The sequence below is a fragment of the Eucyclogobius newberryi genome, unplaced genomic scaffold, assembly GCF_026437365.1.
Source record: "Eucyclogobius newberryi isolate DKJ021-1_F unplaced genomic scaffold, fEucNew1.0.hap1 SCAF_13, whole genome shotgun sequence".
NCBI lineage: Eukaryota > Metazoa > Chordata > Actinopteri > Gobiiformes > Gobiidae > Eucyclogobius > Eucyclogobius newberryi.
This window is the reverse complement of record NW_027315757.1, coordinates 1658691-1680100: the sequence shown is the minus strand read 5'-3', so window position 1 is coordinate 1680100 and position 21410 is coordinate 1658691. Positions and strand designations below refer to the sequence as shown.

The 21410-nt window shown below is 45.1% G+C and overlaps 1 protein-coding gene across 1 annotated transcript in view; it reads right to left on the bottom strand.

The window, feature by feature from the left end:
* The window catches only part of LOC140357788 (uncharacterized), a 74804-nt gene that overhangs the window by 33159 nt on the left and 20235 nt on the right, over nucleotides 1-21410 (bottom strand). The window lies entirely within an intron of this gene.

Here is a 21410-nt window from a genome sequence, read left to right as displayed (position 1 = left end):
CTTCATGTGTGTCACGTGACACTTCATGTGTGTCATGTGACACTTCATGTGTGATGTGACGCTTCATGTGTCATGTGACGCTTCATGTGTGTCATGTGACGCTTCATGTGTGTCACGTGACACTTCATGTGTGTCATGTGACGCTTCATGTGTCATGTGACGCTTCATGTGTCACGTGACGCTTCGTGTGTGTCATGTGACGCTTCATGTGTCATGTGATGCTTCATATGTGTCATGTGACGCTTAATGTGTGTCATGTGACGCTTCATGTGTCATGTGATGCTTCATGTGTCATGTGATGCTTCATATGTCATGTGACGCTTCATGTGTGTCATGTGACGCTTCATGTGTGTCATGTGACGCTTCATGTGTCATGTGACGCTTCATGTGTGTCATGTGACGCTTCATGTGTCATGTGACGCTTCATGTGTGTCATGTGACGCTTCATGTGTGTCATGTGACGCTTCATGTGTGTCATGTGACGCTTCATGTGTGTCATGTGACGCTTCATGTGTGTCATGTGACGCTTCATGTGTCATGTGACGCTTCATGTGTGTCATGTGACGCTTCATGTGTGTCATGTGACGCTTCATGTGTGTCATGTGACGCTTCATGTGTGTCATGTGACGCTTCATGTGTCATGTGACGCTTCATGTGTGTCATGTGACGCTTCATGTGTGTCATGTGACGCTTCATGTGTGTCATGTGACGCTTCATGTGTCATGTGACGCTTCATGTGTGTCATGTGACGCTTCATGTGTGTCATGTGACGCTTCATGTGTGTCATGTGACGCTTCATGTGTGTCATGTGACGCTTCATGTGTGTCATGTCACGTGACGCTTCATGTGTGTCACGTCATGTGACGCTTTATGTGTGTCATGTGACGCTTCATGTGTCATGTGGCGCTTCATGTGTGTCATGTGACGCTTCATGTGTGTCATGTGACGCTTCGTGTGTGTCATGTGACGCTTCATGTGTCATGTGACGCTTCATGATGTGTCATGTGACGCTTCATGTGTGTCATGTGACGCTTCATGTGTCATGTGACGCTTCATGTGTGTCATGTGACGCTTCATGTGTCATGTGATGCTTCATGTGTGTCATGTGACGCTTCATGTGTGTCATGTGACGCTTCATGTGTCATGTGACGCTTCATGTGTGTCATGTGATGCTTCATGATGTGTCATGTGACGCTTCATGTGTGTCATGTGACGCTTCATGTGTCATGTGATGCTTCATATGTGTCATGTGACGCTTAATGTGTGTCATGTGACGCTTCATGTGTCATGTGATGCTTCCTATGTGTCATGTGACGCTTAATGTGTCATGTGACGCTTCATGTGTGTCATGTGACGCTTCATGTGTGTCATGTGACACGTCTTGTGTCATGTGACGCGTCATATGTGTCATGTGACGCTTCATGTGTGTCATGTGACGCTTCATGTGTGTCACGTGACACTTCATGTGTGTCATGTGACACTTCATGTGTGATGTGACGCTTCATGTGTCATGTGATGCTTCATGTGTGTCATGTGACGCTTCATGTGTGTCACGTGACACTTCATGTGTGTCATGTGACGCTTCATGTGTCATGTGACGCTTCATGTGTCACGTGACGCTTCGTGTGTGTCATGTGACGCTTCATGTGTCATGTGATGCTTCATATGTGTCATGTGACGCTTAATGTGTGTCATGTGACGCTTCATGTGTCATGTGATGCTTCATATGTGTCATGTGACGCTTAATGTGTCATGTGACGCTTCATGTGTGTCATGTGACGCTTCATGTGTGTCATGTGACGCTTCATGTGTCATGTGACGCTTCATGTGTGTCATGTGACGCTTCATGTGTCATGTGACGCTTCATGTGTGTCATGTGACGCTTCATGTGTGTCATGTGACGCTTCATGTGTGTCATGTGACGCTTCATGTGTGCCATGTGACGCTTCATGTGTGTCATGTGACGCTTCATGTGTCATGTGACGCTTCATGTGTGTCATGTGACGCTTCATGTGTGTCATGTGACGCTTCATGTGTGTCATGTGACGCTTCATGTGTCATGTGACGCTTCATGTGTCATGTGACGCTTCATGTGTGTCATGTGACGCTTCATGTGTGTCATGTGACGCTTCATGTGTGTCATGTGACGCTTCATGTGTCATGTGACGCTTCATGTGTGTCATGTGACGCTTCATGTGTCATGTGACGCTTCATGTGTGTCATGTGACGCTTCATGTGTGTCATGTGACGCTTCATGTGTCATGTGACGCTTCATGTGTCATGTGACGCTTCATATGTGTCATGTGACGCTTCATGTGTGTCATGTGACGCTTCATGTGTGTCATGTGACGCTTCATGTGTGTCATGTGACGCTTCATGTGTGTCATGTGACGCTTCATGTGTCATGTGACGCTTCATGTGTGTCATGTGACGCTTCATGTGTCATGTGACGCTTCATGTGTGTCATGTGACGCTTCATGTGTCATGTGACGCTTCATGTGAGTCATGTGACGCTTCATGTGTCATGTGACGCTTCATGTGTGTCATGTGACGCTTCATGTGTGTCATGTGACGCTTCATGTGTCATGTGACGCTTCATGTGTGTCATGTGACGCTTCATGTGTCATGTGACGCTTCATGTGTCATGTGACGCTTCATGTGTGTCATGTGACGCTTCATGTGTCATGTGACGCTTCATGTGTGTCATGTGACGCTTCATGTGTGTCATGTGACGCTTCATGTGTGTCTTGTGACGCTTCATGTGTCATGTGACGCTTCATGTGTGTCATGTGACGCTTCATGTGTGTCATGTGACGCTTCATGTGTGTCATGTGACGCTTCATGTGTGTCATGTGACGCTTCATGTGTGTCATGTCACGTGACGCTTCATGTGTGTCACGTCATGTGACGCTTTATGTGTGTCATGTGACGCTTCATGTGTCATGTGGCGCTTCATGTGTGTCATGTGACGCTTCATGTGTGTCATGTGACGCTTCGTGTGTGTCATGTGACGCTTCATGTGTCATGTGACGCTTCATGATGTGTCATGTGACGCTTCATGTGTGTCATGTGACGCTTCATGTGTCATGTGACGCTTCATGTGTGTCATGTGACGCTTCATGTGTCATGTGATGCTTCATGTGTGTCATGTGACGCTTCATGTGTGTCATGTGACGCTTCATGTGTCATGTGACGCTTCATGTGTGTCATGTGATGCTTCATGATGTGTCATGTGACGCTTCATGTGTGTCATGTGACGCTTCATGTGTCATGTGATGCTTCATATGTGTCATGTGACGCTTAATGTGTGTCATGTGACGCTTCATGTGTCATGTGATGCTTCCTATGTGTCATGTGACGCTTAATGTGTCATGTGACGCTTCATGTGTGTCATGTGACGCTTCATGTGTGTCATGTGACACGTCTTGTGTCATGTGACGCGTCATATGTGTCATGTGACGCTTCATGTGTGTCATGTGACGCTTCATGTGTGTCACGTGACACTTCATGTGTGTCATGTGACACTTCATGTGTGATGTGACGCTTCATGTGTCATGTGATGCTTCATGTGTGTCATGTGACGCTTCATGTGTGTCACGTGACACTTCATGTGTGTCATGTGACGCTTCATGTGTCATGTGACGCTTCATGTGTCACGTGACGCTTCGTGTGTGTCATGTGACGCTTCATGTGTCATGTGATGCTTCATATGTGTCATGTGACGCTTAATGTGTGTCATGTGACGCTTCATGTGTCATGTGATGCTTCATATGTGTCATGTGACGCTTAATGTGTCATGTGACGCTTCATGTGTGTCATGTGACGCTTCATGTGTGTCATGTGACGCTTCATGTGTCATGTGACGCTTCATGTGTGTCATGTGACGCTTCATGTGTCATGTGACGCTTCATGTGTGTCATGTGACGCTTCATGTGTGTCATGTGACGCTTCATGTGTGTCATGTGACGCTTCATGTGTGCCATGTGACGCTTCATGTGTGTCATGTGACGCTTCATGTGTCATGTGACGCTTCATGTGTGTCATGTGACGCTTCATGTGTGTCATGTGACGCTTCATGTGTGTCATGTGACGCTTCATGTGTCATGTGACGCTTCATGTGTCATGTGACGCTTCATGTGTGTCATGTGACGCTTCATGTGTGTCATGTGACGCTTCATGTGTGTCATGTGACGCTTCATGTGTCATGTGACGCTTCATGTGTGTCATGTGACGCTTCATGTGTCATGTGACGCTTCATGTGTGTCATGTGACGCTTCATGTGTGTCATGTGACGCTTCATGTGTCATGTGACGCTTCATGTGTCATGTGACGCTTCATATGTGTCATGTGACGCTTCATGTGTGTCATGTGACGCTTCATGTGTGTCATGTGACGCTTCATGTGTGTCATGTGACGCTTCATGTGTGTCATGTGACGCTTCATGTGTCATGTGACGCTTCATGTGTGTCATGTGACGCTTCATGTGTCATGTGACGCTTCATGTGTGTCATGTGACGCTTCATGTGTCATGTGACGCTTCATGTGAGTCATGTGACGCTTCATGTGTCATGTGACGCTTCATGTGTGTCATGTGACGCTTCATGTGTGTCATGTGACGCTTCATGTGTCATGTGACGCTTCATGTGTGTCATGTGACGCTTCATGTGTCATGTGACGCTTCATGTGTCATGTGACGCTTCATGTGTGTCATGTGACGCTTCATGTGTCATGTGACGCTTCATGTGTGTCATGTGACGCTTCATGTGTGTCATGTGACGCTTCATGTGTCATGTGACGCTTCATGTGAGTCATGTGACGCTTCATGTGTCATGTGACGCTTCATGTGTGTCATGTGACGCTTCATGTGTGTCATGTGACGCTTCATGTGTCATGTGACGCTTCATGGTTCATGTGACGCTTCATGGGTCATGTGACGCTTCATGTGTCATGTGACGCTTCATGTGTGTCATGTGACGCTTCATGTGTGTCATGTGACGCTTCATGTGTGTCATGTGACGCTTCATGTGTGTCATGTGACGCTTCATGTGTCATGTGACGCTTCATGTGTGTCATGTGACGCTTCATGTGTGTCATGTGACGCTTCATGTGTATCATGTGACGCTTCATGTGTGTCATGTGACGCTTCATGTGTCATGTGACGCTTCATGTGTGTCATGTGACGCTTCATGTGTCATGTGACGCTTCATGTGTGTCATGTGACGCTTCATGTGTCATGTGATGCTTCATGTGTGTCATGTGACGCTTCATGTGTGTCATGTGACGCTTCATGTGTCATGTGACGCTTCATGTGTGTCATGTGACGCTTCATGTGTGTCATGTGACGCTTCATGTGTGTCATGTGACGCTTCATGTGTGTCATGTGACGCTTCATGTGTCATGTGACGCTTCATGTGTGTCATGTGACGCTTCATGTGTATCATGTGACGCTTCATGTGTCATGTGACGCTTCATGTGTGTCATGTGACGCTTCATGTGTGTCATGTGACGCTTCATGTGTCATGTGACGCTTCATGTGAGTCATGTGACGCTTCATGTGTCATGTGACGCTTCATGTGTGTCATGTGACGCTTCATGTGAGTCATGTGACGCTTCATGTGTCATGTGACGCTTCATGTGTGTCATGTGACGCTTCATGTGTCATGTGACGCTTCATGGGTCATGTGACGCTTCATGGGTCATGTGACGCTTCATGTGTCATGTGACGCTTCATGTGTGTCATGTGACGCTTCATGTGTGTCATGTGTCTATTCATGTGTCATGTGACGCTTCATGTGTGTCATGTGACGCTTCATGTGTGTCATGTGACGCTTCATGATGTGTCATGTGACGCTTCATGATGTGTCATGTGACGCTTCATGTGTGTCATGTGACGCTTCATGTGTCATGTGACGCTTCATGTGTATCATGTGACGCTTCATGTGTGTCATGTGACGCTTCATGTGTCATGTGACGCTTCATGTGTGTCATGTGACGCTTCATGTGTCATGTGACGCTTCATGTGTCATGTGGCGCTTCATGTGTGTCATGTGACGCTTCATGTGTGTCATGTGACGCTTCGTGTGTGTCATGTGACGCTTCATGTGTCATGTGACGCTTCATGATGTGTCATGTGACGCTTCATGTGTGTCATGTGACGCTTCATGTGTCATGTGACGCTTCATGTGTGTCATGTGACGCTTCATGTGTCATGTGATGCTTCAAGTGTGTCATGTGACGCTTCATGTGTGTCATGTGACGCTTCATGTGTCATGTGACGCTTCATGTGTGTCATGTGATGCTTCATGATGTGTCATGTGACGCTTCATGTGTGTCATGTGACGCTTCATGTGTCATGTGATGCTTCATATGTGTCATGTGACGCTTAATGTGTGTCATGTGACGCTTCATGTGTCATGTGATGCTTCATATGTGTCATGTGACGCTTAATGTGTCATGTGACGCTTCATGTGTGTCATGTGACGCTTCATGTGTGTCATGTGACACGTCTTGTGTCATGTGACGCGTCATATGTGTCATGTGACGCTTCATGTGTGTCATGTGACGCTTCATGTGTGTCACGTGACACTTCATGTGTGTCATGTGACGCTTCATGTGTCATGTGACGCTTCATGTGTCACGTGATGCTTCATATGTGTCATGTGACGCTTAATGTGTGTCATGTGACGCTTCATGTGTCATGTGATGCTTCATATGTGTCATGTGACGCTTAATGTGTGTCATGTGACGCTTCATGTGTCATGTGATGCTTCATATGTGTCATGTGACGCTTAATGTGTCATGTGACGCTTCATGTGTGTCATGTGACGCTTCATGTGTGTCATGTGACGCTTCATGTGTCATGTGACGCTTCATGTGTGTCATGTGACGCTTCATGTGTCATGTGACGCTTCATGTGTGTCATGTGACGCTTCATGTGTGTCATGTGACGCTTCATGTGTGTCATGTGACGCTTCATGTGTGTCATGTGACGCTTCATGTGTGTCATGTGACGCTTCATGTGTCATGTGACGCTTCATGTGTGTCATGTGACGCTTCATGTGTGTCATGTGACGCTTCATGTGTGTCATGTGACGCTTCATGTGTGTCATGTGACGCTTCATGTGTCATGTGACGCTTCATGTGTGTCATGTGACGCTTCATGTGTGCCATGTGACGCTTCATGTGTGTCATGTGACGCTTCATGTGTCATGTGACGCTTCATGTGTCATGTGACGCTTCATGTGTCATGTGACGCTTCATGTGTGTCATGTGACGCTTCATGTGTCATGTGACGCTTCATGTGTGTCATGTGACGCTTCATGTGTCATGTGACGCTTCATATGTGTCATGTGACGCTTCATGTGTGTCATGTGACGCTTCATGTGTGTCATGTGACGCTTCATGTGTGTCATGTGACGCTTCATGTGTCATGTGACGCTTCATGTGTGTCATGTGACGCTTCATGTGTCATGTGACGCTTCATGTGTGTCATGTGACGCTTCATGTGTCATGTGACGCTTCATGTGTGTCATGTGACGCTTCATGTGTCATGTGACGCTTCATGTGTCATGTGACGCTTCATGTGTGTCATGTGACGCTTCATGTGTCATGTGACGCTTCATGTGTGTCATGTGACGCTTCATGTGTGTCATGTGACGCTTCATGTGTCATGTGACGCTTCATGTGAGTCATGTGACGCTTCATGTGTCATGTGACGCTTCATGTGTGTCATGTGACGCTTCATGTGTGTCATGTGACGCTTCATGTCTCATGTGACGCTTCATGGGTCATGTGACGCTTCATGTGTGTCATGTGACGCTTCATGGGTCATGTGACGCTTCATGTGTGTCATGTGACGCTTCATGGGTCATGTGACGCTTCATGTGTCATGTGACGCTTCATGTGTGTCATGTGACGCTTCATGTGTCATGTGACGCTTCATGTGTGTCATGTGACGCTTCATGGGTCATGTGACGATTCATGTGTCATGTGACGCTTCATGTGTCATGTGACTCTTCATGTGTGTCATGTGACGCTTCATGTGTGTCATGTGACGCTTCATGTGTCATGTGACACTTCATGTGTGTCATGTGACGCTTCATGTGTGTCATATGACGCTTCATGTGTGTCATGTGACGCTTCATGTGTGTCATGTGACGCTTCATGTGTGTCATGTGACGCTTCATGATATGTCATGTGACGCTTCATGTGTCATGTGACGCTTCATGTGTGTCATGTGACGCTTAATTTTTGTCATGTGACGCTTCATGTGTGTCATGTGACGCTTCATGATGTGTCATGTGACGCTTCATGTGTCATGTGACGCTTCATGTGTCATGTGACGCTTCATGTGTGTCATGTGACGCTTCATGTGTCATGTGACGCTTCATGTGTGTCATGTGACGCTTCATGATGTGTCATGTGACGCTTCATGATGTGTCATGTGACGCTTAATGTGTGTCATGTGACGCTTCATGTGTGTCATGTGACGCTTCATGTGTCATGTGACGCTTCATGTGTCATGTGACGCTTCATGTGTATCATGTGACGCTTCATGTGTGTCATGTGACGCTTCATGTGTCATGTGACGCTTCATGTGTGTCATGTGACGCTTCATGTGTCATGTGACGCTTATTGTGTCATATGGCGATTCATGTGTGTCATGTGACGCTTCATGTGTCATGTGATGCTTCATATGTGTCATGTGACGCTTAATGTGTCATGTGACGCTTCATGTGTGTCATGTGACGCTTCATGTGTGTCATGTGACACGTCTTGTGTCATGTGACGCGTCATATGTGTCATGTGACGCTTCATGTGTGTCATGTGACGCTTCATGTGTGTCATGTGACACTTCATGTGTCATGTGATGCTTCATGTGTCATGTGACGCTTCATGTGTGTCATGTGACGCTTCATGTGTGTCACGTGACACTTCATGTGTGTCATGTGACGCTTCATGTGTCATGTGACGCTTCATGTGTCACGTGACGCTTCGTGTGTGTCATGTGACGCTTCATGTGTCATGTGATGCTTCATATGTGTCATGTGACGCTTAATGTGTGTCATGTGACGCTTCATGTGTCATGTGATGCTTCATATGTGTCATGTGACGCTTAATGTGTCATGTGACGCTTCATGTGTGTCATGTGACGCTTCATGTGTCATGTGATGCTTCATATGTGTCATGTGACGCTTAATGTGTGTCATGTGACGCTTCATGTGTCATGTGATGCTTCATATGTGTCATGTGACGCTTAATGTGTCATGTGACGCTTCATGTGTGTCATGTGACGCTTCGTGTGTGTCATGTGACGCTTCATGTGTGTCATGTGACGCTTCATGTGTGTCATGTGACGCTTCATGTGTGTCAAGTGACACTTCATGTGTGTCATGTGACGCTTCATGTGTCATGTGACGCTTCATGTGTCACGTGACGCTTCGTGTGTGTCATGTAACGCTGCTTGTGTGTCATACGCTTCATATGTGTCATGTGACGCTTCATGTGTGTCATACGCTTCATATGTGTCACGTGACGCTTCATGTGTGTCATATGCTTCATATGTGTCATGTGACGCTTCATGTGTGTCAAACGCTTCATATGTGTCACGTGACGTTTCATGTGTGTCACGTCACGTGACGCTTCATGTGTGTCACGTCACGTGACGCTTCATGTGTGTCACGTCACGTGACGCTTCATGTGTGTCATGTGACGCTAAATGTGTGTCATGTGACGCTGCTTGTGTGTCATACGCTTCATATGTGTCGCGTGACGCTTCATGTGTGTCACGTGACGCTTCATGTGTGTCACGTGACGTTTCATGTGTGTCACGTCACGTGACGCTTCGTGTGTGTCATGTGACGCTTCATGTGTGTCATGTGACGCTTCGTGTGTGTCACGTGACGCTTCGCGTGTGTCACGTGACGCTTCGTGTGTGTCATGTAACGCTTCATGTGTGTCATGTGACGCTAAATGTGTGTCATGTGACGCTTCATGTGTCATACGCTTCATATGTGTCGCGTGACGCTTCATGTGTGTCACGTGACGCTTCCTTTGTGTCACGTGACGCTTCATGTGTGTCACGTCACGTGACGCTTCATGTGTGTCATGTGACGCTAAATGTGTGTCATGTGACGCTGCTTGTGTGTCATACGCTTCATATGTGTCGCGTGACGCTTCATGTGTGTCACGTGACGCTTCATGTGTGTCACGTGACGTTTCATGTGTGTCACGTCACGTGACGCTTCGTGTGTGTCATGTGACGCTTCATGTGTGTCATGTGACGCTTCGTGTGTGTCACGTGACGCTTCGCGTGTGTCACGTGACGCTTCGTGTGTGTCATGTAACGCTTCATGTGTGTCATGTGACGCTAAATGTGTGTCATGTGACGCTTCATGTGTGTCACGTGACACTTCATGTGTGTCATACGCTTCATGTGTCACGTGACGCTTCATGTGTGTCACGTGACGCTTCATGTGTGTGACGTGACACTTCACGTGTGTCACGTGACACTTCATGTGTGTCATACGCTTCATATGTGTCACGTGACGCTGCATATGTGTCACGTGACGCTTCATGTGTGTGACGTGACACTTCATGTGTGTCACGTGACGCTTAATGTGTGTCACGTGACGCTTCATGTGTGTCACGTGACACTTCATGTGTGTCATACGCTTCATATGTGTCATGTGACACTTCATGTGTGTCATACGCTTCATATGTGTCATGTGACACTTCATGTGTGTCATACGCTTCATATGTGTCATGTGACGCTTCATGTGTGTCACGTGACACTTCATGTGTGTCATGTGACGCTTCAGTGTGTCATACTCTTCATATGTGTCATGTGACGCTTCATGTGTGTCATGTGACGCTTCAGTGTGTCATGCGCTTAATATGTGTCACGTGACGCTTCATGTGTGTCACGTGACGCTTCATGTGTGTCATGTGACGCTTCAGTGTGTCATACGCTTCATATGTGTCATGTGACACTTCATATGTGTCATGTGACACTTCATCTGTGTCACGTGATGCTTCATGTGTGTCATACGCTTCATATGTGTCGCGTGACGCTTCATGTGTGTCACGTGACGCTTCCTTTGTGTCACGTGACGCTTCATGTGTGTCACATGACGCTTCATGACGCTTCATATGTGTCATGTGACGCTTCATGTGTGTCATACGCTTCATATGTGTCACGTGACACTTCATGTGTGTCATACGCTTCATGTGTCACGTGACGCTTCATGTGTGTCACGTGACGCTTCATGTGTGTGACGTGACACTTCACGTGTGTCACGTGACACTTCATGTGTGTCATACGCTTCATATGTGTCACCTGACGCTGCATGTGTGTCACGTGACGCTTCATGTGTGTGACGTGACACTTCATGTGTGTCACGTGACGCTTAATGTGTGTCACGTGACGCTTCATGTGTGTCACGTGACACTTCATGTGTGTCATACGCTTCATATGTGTCCTGTGACACTTCATGTGTGTCATACCCTTCATATGTGTCATGTGACACTTCATGTGTGTCACGTGACACTTCATGTGTGTCATGTGACGCTTCAGTGTGTCATACGCTTCATATGTGTCATGTGACGCTTCATGTGTGTCATGTGACGCTTCAGTGTGTCATACGCTTAATATGTGTCACGTGACGCTTCATGTGTGTCACGTGACGCTTCATGTGTGTCATGTGACGCTTCAGTGTGTCATACGCTTCATATGTGTCATGTGACACTTCATATGTGTCATGTGACACTTCATGTGTGTCACGTGATGCTTCATGTGTGTCATACGCTTCATATGTGTCACGTGACGCTTCATGTGTGTCATGTGACGCTTCATGTGTGTGACGTGACACTTCATGTGTTTCATGTGACGCTTAATGTGTGTCACGTGATGCTTCATGTGTGTCATGTGACGCTTCATGTGTCATGTGACACTTCATGTGTGTCATGTGACGCTTCATATGTGTCACGTGACGCTTCATGTGTGTCACGTGACGCTTCATATGTGTCACGTGACACTTCATGTGTGTCATACGCTTCATATGTGTCACGTGACGCTTCATGTGTGTCACGTGACGCTTCATATGTGTCATGTGACACTTCATGTGTGTCATACGCTTCATATGTGTCATGTGACACTTCATGTGTGTCATGTGACGCTTCATATGTGTCACGTGACGCTTCATGTGTGTCACGTGACACTTCATGTGTGTCATGTGACGCTTCATGTGTGTCACGTGACGCTTCATGTGTGTCATATGACGCTTAATGTGTCATGTGACGCTTCATGTGTCACGTGACGCTTTGTGTGTGTCAAATAACGCTGCTTGTGTGTCATACGCTTCATATGTGTCACGTGACGCTTCATGTGTGTCATACGCTTCATGTGTGTCACGTGACGCTTCATGTGTGTCATACGCTTCATATGTGTCATGTAACGCTTCATGTGTGTCATGTGACGCTGCTTGTGTGTCATACGCTTCATATGTGTCGCGTGACGCTTCATGTGTCATGTGCCGCTTCATGTGTGTCACGTGACGTTTCATGTGTGTCATGTCACGTGACGCTTCGTGTGTGTCATGTGACACTTCATGTGTGTCATGTGACGCTTCGTGTGTGTCACGTGACGCTTCGTGTGTGTCACGTGACGCTTCATGTGTGTCATGTAACGCTTCATGTGTGTCATGTGACGCTTCATATGTGTCACGTGACGCTTCCTTTGTGTCACGTGACGCTTCATGTGTGTCACATGACGCTTCATGACGCTTCATGTGTCACGTGACGCTTCATGTGTGTGACGTGACACTTCATATGTGTGTCACGTGACGCTTCATATGTGTCATGTGACACTTCATGTGTGTCATGTGACGCTTCATATGTGTCACGTGACGCTTCATTTTTGTCACGTGACACTTCATGTGTGTCATACGCTTCATATGTGTCACGTGACGCTTCATGTGTGTCATGTGACACTTCAGTGTGTCATACGCTTCATATGTGTCATGTGACACTTCATATGTGTCATGTGACACTTCATGTGTGTCACGTGATGCTTCACGTGTGTCATGTCCTTAGACCTCCTGGCCGAAAAGGAGGGTCTAAGGACTGTGAACTCTGGGACATCGTCACTCGTCCCTATGAACATTGTTTAATCCGTTTTTCACTGTCGCCTTCAGAGGCAGCTGTTGTTTTGATTTTGGGCGTTACAAAAATAAATGTAATTGAATTAAACAAAGATGTTACAATCTTAAACTGGTTGTCTTCACACCTACAGCTCAGACTCAAGGTTTAAAGTCTGGACAACAAAAGGTCTAAAGGTCTTTCACCAGATTGTAAAGGAGACTCATCTGAAGAACTTTGATGAGGTGAAAGACAAAGCAGTTATTAAACCATTATAGCCTTTAGACTGAAAACATATTTAAGCTTATAAATCTGACCTTTCAAAAGGATTAATATCTAAATGACACAAATGTATGAAGAGTCTGGACAGTCACATGACACATGAAGGGTCAATGGGAAAGAGAGGGTCACTTTGCTCTGGAGGATGAATAGTGTGAAAGTATAAGTACATCTCACTGGAGAACCACAGGATCACATGTTTGGAGGGAATTCTGTTGGAAAAGTGTGTCTGGCGAGAACCCATGTTCCAGTGGAGTGGCCCTGTAGGCCAGCAGCGCTCTGTTGTAATCACCATCCTTTTTCCACAAGTCTTTGATAGCACGAAGAGCGCGCTCTGCCTCTCCACTTGCTTGCTTGGATCTGGAGCTGCTCCTAACATGGGTGAACTGATACTCTTTTGCAAACTGTCTGAACTGCTCTGAAGAAAACTGCGGCCCATTATCTGAAACCACAGTCTCTGAAACTCTGTGTCTCGCAAAGGTCTCTTTGACAGCTTTAATAGTAACTTCTGCTGATGTGTCTTTGAGTTCAACTATTTCAATGTACCTGGAGAAAAAGTCGATAAGAAGAGGATACTGCCTCTTTGACCATTCAAACAGATCCATGCCGACCTTCTGCCATGGGCGGTCAGGAACAGAGGTTCACGATTCTGTAGCCTGTGTTTTTGACATGTTTCACAACTGTCTACCATCTGACCTATTTGTGCTGAGATGCCAGGCCACCAAACAGCCTGTTTTGCTCTGGCCCTGCACTTTGAAGTGCCCTGGTGTCCTTCATGCAGACGTTGTTGAGTATCTGCTCTCAGTGGAGGTGGGATCACAAGTCTCTCCCCTTTCATGAGAAGACCCTGAGCTACGTGAAAGTCCATTCTGTGTTGCCAGACCCCTTTTACTTCTGGATCTAGTTTACATTTCTCTGGCCACTCTGTCAAACAATAGTCAGTTACCTTTTTACACAGTCTGTCTCCTTCCTGTGCTGCCTTTAGCTCCACCAGCCTTTTTTCTGTGGCCGGGACATGAGACACTACACAGTCCACAAAAACCTCTACCTCTTTCTCCAGCTGGAGGTCACTTGAAGATGGCGGACCCGCCAGTGGAGCTCGTGACTGGGCATCAGCGGTGACGAGGTTTTTTCCAGGCACATGAATGATATTAAACGAGAATTGTAGCAGCCTGAGGCGGAATCTCAGGATGCGTGGAGGAAGGTCATCTGTCGTGTTCTTGTGTTGATATACGTGGGACCACTGCGTGCTTCAACAACATTTATTGAATACCCAACATGCCTCGTGCTTCCGCATGACGTCACTTCCAAACAATCATGTCAGTATAAAACAATATTAGAATATACCACACATCCAGGCCTCTTGTGCTCAGAAGAGGGACCAAAGGTTTGTGGTCCGTGATCAGTGTGAATTGTAGTCCCATGTGGCAGCGAGTGCCTCTTTTTCTATTTGGGCATTGCGCCTCTCTGTTGCAAACTCACATGTCTCGTTAAGCGTGAGACCCTCTTTTTGGAACATTTCAAGCACACAATGCAATCTCTGGTCATGCTCTTTTCTGTCCCTGCCATACACCATCACATCATCGGCATGAAACCTCCCAAAAGGTGTAATGAAAGTTGTGAGAGGCCTCGACTCTGGCGTGAGAGGGATTTTGTTGATTTGTTTGGCAGCTTCTTGGTCTTACAAGCCTCCCCAGCACTGCCAAAGTTTTATTGATGATTTTACTGAGATGCTTTCAGTCATATGCACAGACTTTGATGGTTTGGTCATTACAGGTGATTTCAACGTGCATGTTGATAATGTTTGTGACAGAAACGCTAAAGAGCTTGATGCTGTACTTGAAACCTTCAGTCTTACTCAGCATGTGAGAGGCCCCACCCACAGCAAAGGACACACTCTAGATCTCATAATTACAAAGGGGGTAAATATTTCAAATGTTAATGTGATCGATGTTGCTCTGTCTGATCATTTCTGTGTCTTCTTTGACCTGTCTGTTTCTCTCAAACCTCCGGTTGGTCCTGCAGTTGTTCAGAGGAGACACGTAAGTGATGGCACAGGTGCACTGTTTATGGAAATGATAAACTTTGAAAATGTCTCATGTTCTAATGTAAATGATTTGTTGAACTCTGTTACATCTAGTGTTTTGAATGTTCTGGACACCATCGCCCCTATAAAGGCTAAAATGGTTAAAAATAAGCAGAAGGCGCCGTGGAGAAATTATGATTCGGCCGAATGGAAATGGCGCAAGTCAAAGCTCCAGGTTCAAAAAGAGATTTACAAAGAAAAGCTGAACATGTACAACCTAATCTTATGTAGAACTAGGGAAAGATATTTTTTCTGAAATAATTGGAAGCTGCAGTAACAACTCGCGTGTCCTGTTTGCCACAGTAAACAGATTAACAAACCCTCCAGCTCAGCTGCCATTAGAACTCATTTCCACATCCAAGTGTAATGAGTTTGCATTATTCTTTAATGACAAAGTTCAGGGCATTAAAAATGCTATAAATCCCACAATGCAAAAAATTACCATAAAACCACCAAGACACTTAGAGCTAACTCACTTTGCACCAGTAACTGACAAAACTGTCCATGAGATCATCACCAGTCTGAGTTCATCTACATGCTGCCTTGATGTGTTACCCACCAGATTTCTAAAGTCTGTGCTGAACAGTTTGTTAGCACCACTCACTCACATAGTTAACATGTCGCTTCAATCTGGAACATTCCCAATGTCTTTGAAAACTGCGGTCATAAAGCCTCTCCTAAAGAAGAGCAGTCTTGATGCTGCAGTCCTGAGTCATGACCGGCCCATCTCTAATCTGCCATTTTTGGGCAAAGTCCTTGAAAAGGTTGTTTACCAACAGCTCACAGATTTCCTCTTAATAAACAACTCATTTGATGTTTTTCAGTCAGGTTTAAGACCTCATCACAGCACTGAGACTGCTCTTGTCAAGGTGACAAATGACATCCGCCTGAACACTGACACGGGCAAAGCCTCAGTCTTAATTCTGTTAGATCTGAGTGCTGCTTTTGACACTGTCGATCATGGGATCCTCTTACAGAGACTAGAGGACTGGGTGGGCATCACTGGCACTGCCCTAAACTGGTTAAGGTCCTATCTGGAAGACAGGAAGTACTTTGTTGAAATTGGTAGCTGTGTCTCAGACCACATGACCCTGACCTGTGGAGTGCCCCAAGGGTCAGTCCTGGGTCCCCTTCTGTTCACCCTCTACATGCTGCCGTTGGGTCAGTTGATACGCAGTGAAAATGTGTCCTATCACAATTATGCAGACGAGTCAGATCTATGTTTCACTATCGGCAGATGACTATGGACCAGTAGATTCACTCTGTCACTGCATCCAACAGATCAGTTTGTGGATGCAAAACAACTTTCTCCAGCTGAACTCAGACAAGACTGAAATAATCGTTTTTGGCCCACAGAAACAAAGAGAAAGTGTTAGCGGTCACCTCCAGAGTCTCGCTCTAAAACCTACAAACCAAATTAGAAATCTGAGGGTAATAATGGACTCAGACTTGAACTTTAATTGCCACGTCAAATCAATAACATCAGCAGCTTTTTACCATCTAAAAAACATTGCCAAAATCAAAAATATAGTGTCAAAACCAGATTTAGAGAGACTTATCCACGCGTTTGTCTCCAGTAGATTAGACTACTGTAACGGCCTGCTCACTGGTCTCTCCAAACGAGCTGTAAAACAGCTGCAGTACATCCAGAACGCTGCTGCTCGGGTCCTGACCAGAACCAGGAAGTATGATCACATTAGTCCTGTTCTCAGGTCTCTGCACTGGCCCCTGTGGCTCAGAGAATAGACTTTAAAGCAGCTCTGCTTGTGTACAAGTCTCTCCATGGCCTAGCACCAAAGTACATCTTGGATATGTTAGTGCCATATGAACCATCTCGGACTCTGAGGACCTCAGGGACCGGCCTCCTGCTGGTGCCAGAGTCAGGACTAAACATGGACCGGCCTCCTGCTGGTGCCCAGAGTCAGGACTAAACATGGACCGGCCTCCTGCTGGTGCCAGAGTCAGGACAAAACATGGGGAATCTGTGTTTCAGTTTTATGCAGCTAAAATCTGGAACAGTCTTCCTGAAGATGTGAGACAGGTTCTAATCTGACAATGTTCAAATCTAAGCTAAAAACAGTTTTGTTTAGCTGCGCATATGACTGAAAGGATTTTTTCTTTGCACTCTTCTCTTTTGTTTGTGATTTTATTAGTTTAGAAAATCAGTTGGATTGATAATTTTTAATTTAGTTAATTTTATTGTATTTCTGTAATTTCTTTGTGATTTGAATGCATTTTTCCTGCTGTGTGAAGCACTTTGAATTGCCTTGTGTATGAAATGTGCTCTACAAATAAACTTGCCTTGCCTTGCCTTGCCTTGCCTAGACTGTACCTAATATACCTCAAATTTGCTAAATTCAGCCTTAATGTTTGGGTAACTTTCTTTACATGTTTCTAAAATGCAAGATTAGAATCTAGAATAATGACTAAATATTCATACTGAGTCACTATATTATATAAATTCTCACCTTATAACCTTTGGCTTGTTCTGCCATGTCTGAGACTTGCCTCTTTTAATATTTGTTCGTATAATGTCCATGTTCAGTGCTTTTTCTTCTGCAACGCTGCTGTATAAAACTGTCTGTTGTTTCTTTACAGTTTCACTCTGCCTGACCTTTGACCTTCTGAATGGTTTTGGCCAGTGTTAAATCTGAGTCCATTTGTAGCTGCTCTGACAATCTTCTATCTCTTATGCCAACTACAACTCTGTCCCTCAGAAGTTCCTCTTAAATCATTCCAAATCCACAATTTTCTATAGGTTTGTGTCCAGTTGTGATAAAGGATTCTGCACTCTCACCATCTTGTTGACGTCTGGAATTGAACTGCACTCTCACCATTTCAAAAATGACGTTTGATGAGCCTGAGCCTGAACCCAAAAGCTCCAGAATGAACCTGGGACCAGAGCCACATGAATACAGCCAAATATTTTCAAAGTAGAAGAAATAATGTATAGCAGTGGGCAGAGCGTAGTTTTGTGAATGGATGTGACATGTCAAAACAAGGGACAAGACAGGGACAGGGAACATGTTTGTGTGGAGAGGAAGGGACATGTTTGGGCACTATATCCTCTCACACAAAGAATCAGTGTGAGGAACTGAGTCTCTAGTTACAGATGGAGGAAATACGACACTGTAGGCTTTGTGCCAGAGAGGCTGTGCGTGGGACTTAGAAGATTCACTGAGAGTGGACAAGGGGGACATGGTGAGGACAAGACTAGAGACTACGAGAGGACCAGGCTGGACACTAAAGCCCAGGTTCCACCGACCCTACATTTCACTAGTTCTTCTTAAGGTACCAGGTGCTTCTTTAGTACAAAACTGTTCTGATTGACACTGATTGGTCAGGGCGTAGACATTCATAGACGCAAAATTCTCCCTCGTCTTGTTGCTTTGAACTTGTTTCACTCGTTCAGCCCACGCTACCCAGAGTTATGTGAAATAAAATATTCCATCACATACACATAAATGGTGAAACCAATCACCATATTAAAGTAAATGAAATGAGACCATGGTTACAATAAAGGATTATCTTATCTTATCTTATCTTACAAAGGCAAGAAGGTCTGGTTTGCTCAAGTTGTGCCAAACGGGCTCTATCAGCGACGAGAAAACTAAGGTATGTGTATGCATTTCCGGATGGTGTATGCATTCGAGGAGACGAGGGTGACGACTCTGGAAGGTTTCCTGGAGAAGCTCATCCCGGAGCTCATTTCGGATTCTCGAGTTAAAGGCGCAATGGACGATTTTTCGGCAATTTGAGAACTCAGGTGGAAGTGCACATGCCACTCCCCCGTGCACATGCCACTCCCCCGTGCACATGCCACTCCCCCGTGCACATGCCACTCCCCCGTGCACATGCCACTCCCCCGTGTGGAATGATACAACACACACGTGTGTTTGTTTATTAGTGCGACGGATCACATCTCGTCTCCCGTAGATTTCCGTCTTCTTCTGAGTCAGCTCGAACTGTCTTTCTCTGTCTTCATTTTGTCCCGTACACTGAGGGAACTATATTATGATAGATCAATGCGCTTGGACACGCGGAAACGTGGGGACGACGGCTGCAGGTGAACGAGGCTCTGCAGGTGAACGAGGCTCTGCAGGTGAACCAGGCTCTGCAGGTGAACCAGGTTCTGCAGGTGAGCAGTAGGTGCGTTTTATGATTGATACGTGAGGAAATGAGACTCAGATTTGGGCCAAAAAAATCGTCCTTTCAACCTGTAAGGTTAGGGCTGAACGATTTGGAGAAATAATCTAATTGCGATTTTTTCCCCCCAATTTTGCGTTTGCGATTTAATGTGCGATTATTATTGTTTTTTAAGAAAGTGATGATTTTTGCATGATCTATTTGTTATTTGATCAGGTTTTGGGTTTTTCATTTGATCTTCTCTTTTCTTTTGTGTTCCTGTAGTTCTTGCCGTCGTGTATTGTGTTTCACCAGAACTAGATCCAGGTTTGTTGATGACTACAACTCAAACTTTTTTCTGCAATAAATTAATGAGAGTAAAAACAATATAATCAACACAATGATGTCATATGAGTTACAAGTGGCATCCTTTAATATTAGCCGCATATTGAACACAATAAAGATATAAAAGAAGAAAATAGACATTTAAAAACACATTTAAGCAATATAGAATATAAAAAAATAAACAAATTCTGTAATAAAAAACTATTTTATTAGGGCTGCAAGCTACCATCATACAAAGGTCACCACAAGAGGGGAGTTGCAATATTGATCTCAAACTGAATAACTTTTGAAAGAACATTTTGAATGTAAAGACAAATAAGATAGATATGTACTGGGTAAAGGAACTATTCATGGTTTTTACTGTATTTAATGTGTGGACCACTCTGAGAGAACCCTAATCAACTGGAATCTTCTTGTTCAACCTACATTGGATGAGTCAAAATCAAGGAGCAGGGGAGCAGCAATAAATAGCAATTCTGCAAATGTTTTAACCTGTTACCGTCTGCCTATTTCACCCTGTGCACACTGGTCGGACCAAAATGGCATTGCTTATTAAAAGAGGATGTTACGTTCCACATGTGAGTGTGATGCATCATGGGAAAGCTTAGGCCTTCTAGTTTCTGCAGATGTGCACATGAACACTGTCAGGGCTTCAGAACTTACACTACAGAGGCCCAAACATAAACAAAACATCCTTTTTTAGTCTCGCCTGAATATTGTCAATTTGTAATGGTCCTGAGCATGACATACTTCATTGTGTGCATATGCTGTTCACTGTACATGATGTTTATCTTGTTGACAACAACTGTGTCAAGTTTCAGATCTGTAGGAACAGGCATTTTGGTGCTGTTGACCTTTTTGTATCAAAAAGTATAAAATTATTCGGAACAAGTGATCCAAATATGTGCCAACGGTGCCAAACTGTTTTATTACAATTTTAACTCCTCTATGATCATAAAACATACATTTTGATGTTTTGTAGGCCACTAATACCTATTATAACTGCTAAAAACAATGAATGTGAAAATGTGTAAATATGAGTTTATCCATGAATTTCCCATATAGAGGTGAAATATAAATCATAAATCATATTTTTTATTTTATTTTTGTATTGGTATAATAATACATATATCTAACAAAATGCGCATCCAAAAGGCTAATAAAATCAGAAAATGTGATGCGTAAAATCTAGTCGCAGCATGCCAAAATATCTGGCTCTGACTGTCTTTACGCATGTGATTAGAGATGATTGTGTGAAGAAGCCCTAAGACCCACCCACTGTTCGAAAGCTTGGCTCATTGGCTAATTATAATATGTCAATCAAAGTCTTCTACGTCATCTTAAGCACGCGCTATGTGGATGTAAGCAAATTGATGCATGTAGTGGCGCTTTCCCCCCCCCAGAGGTTGTAAAAACAAACCCGTGGACAGATGGTGGA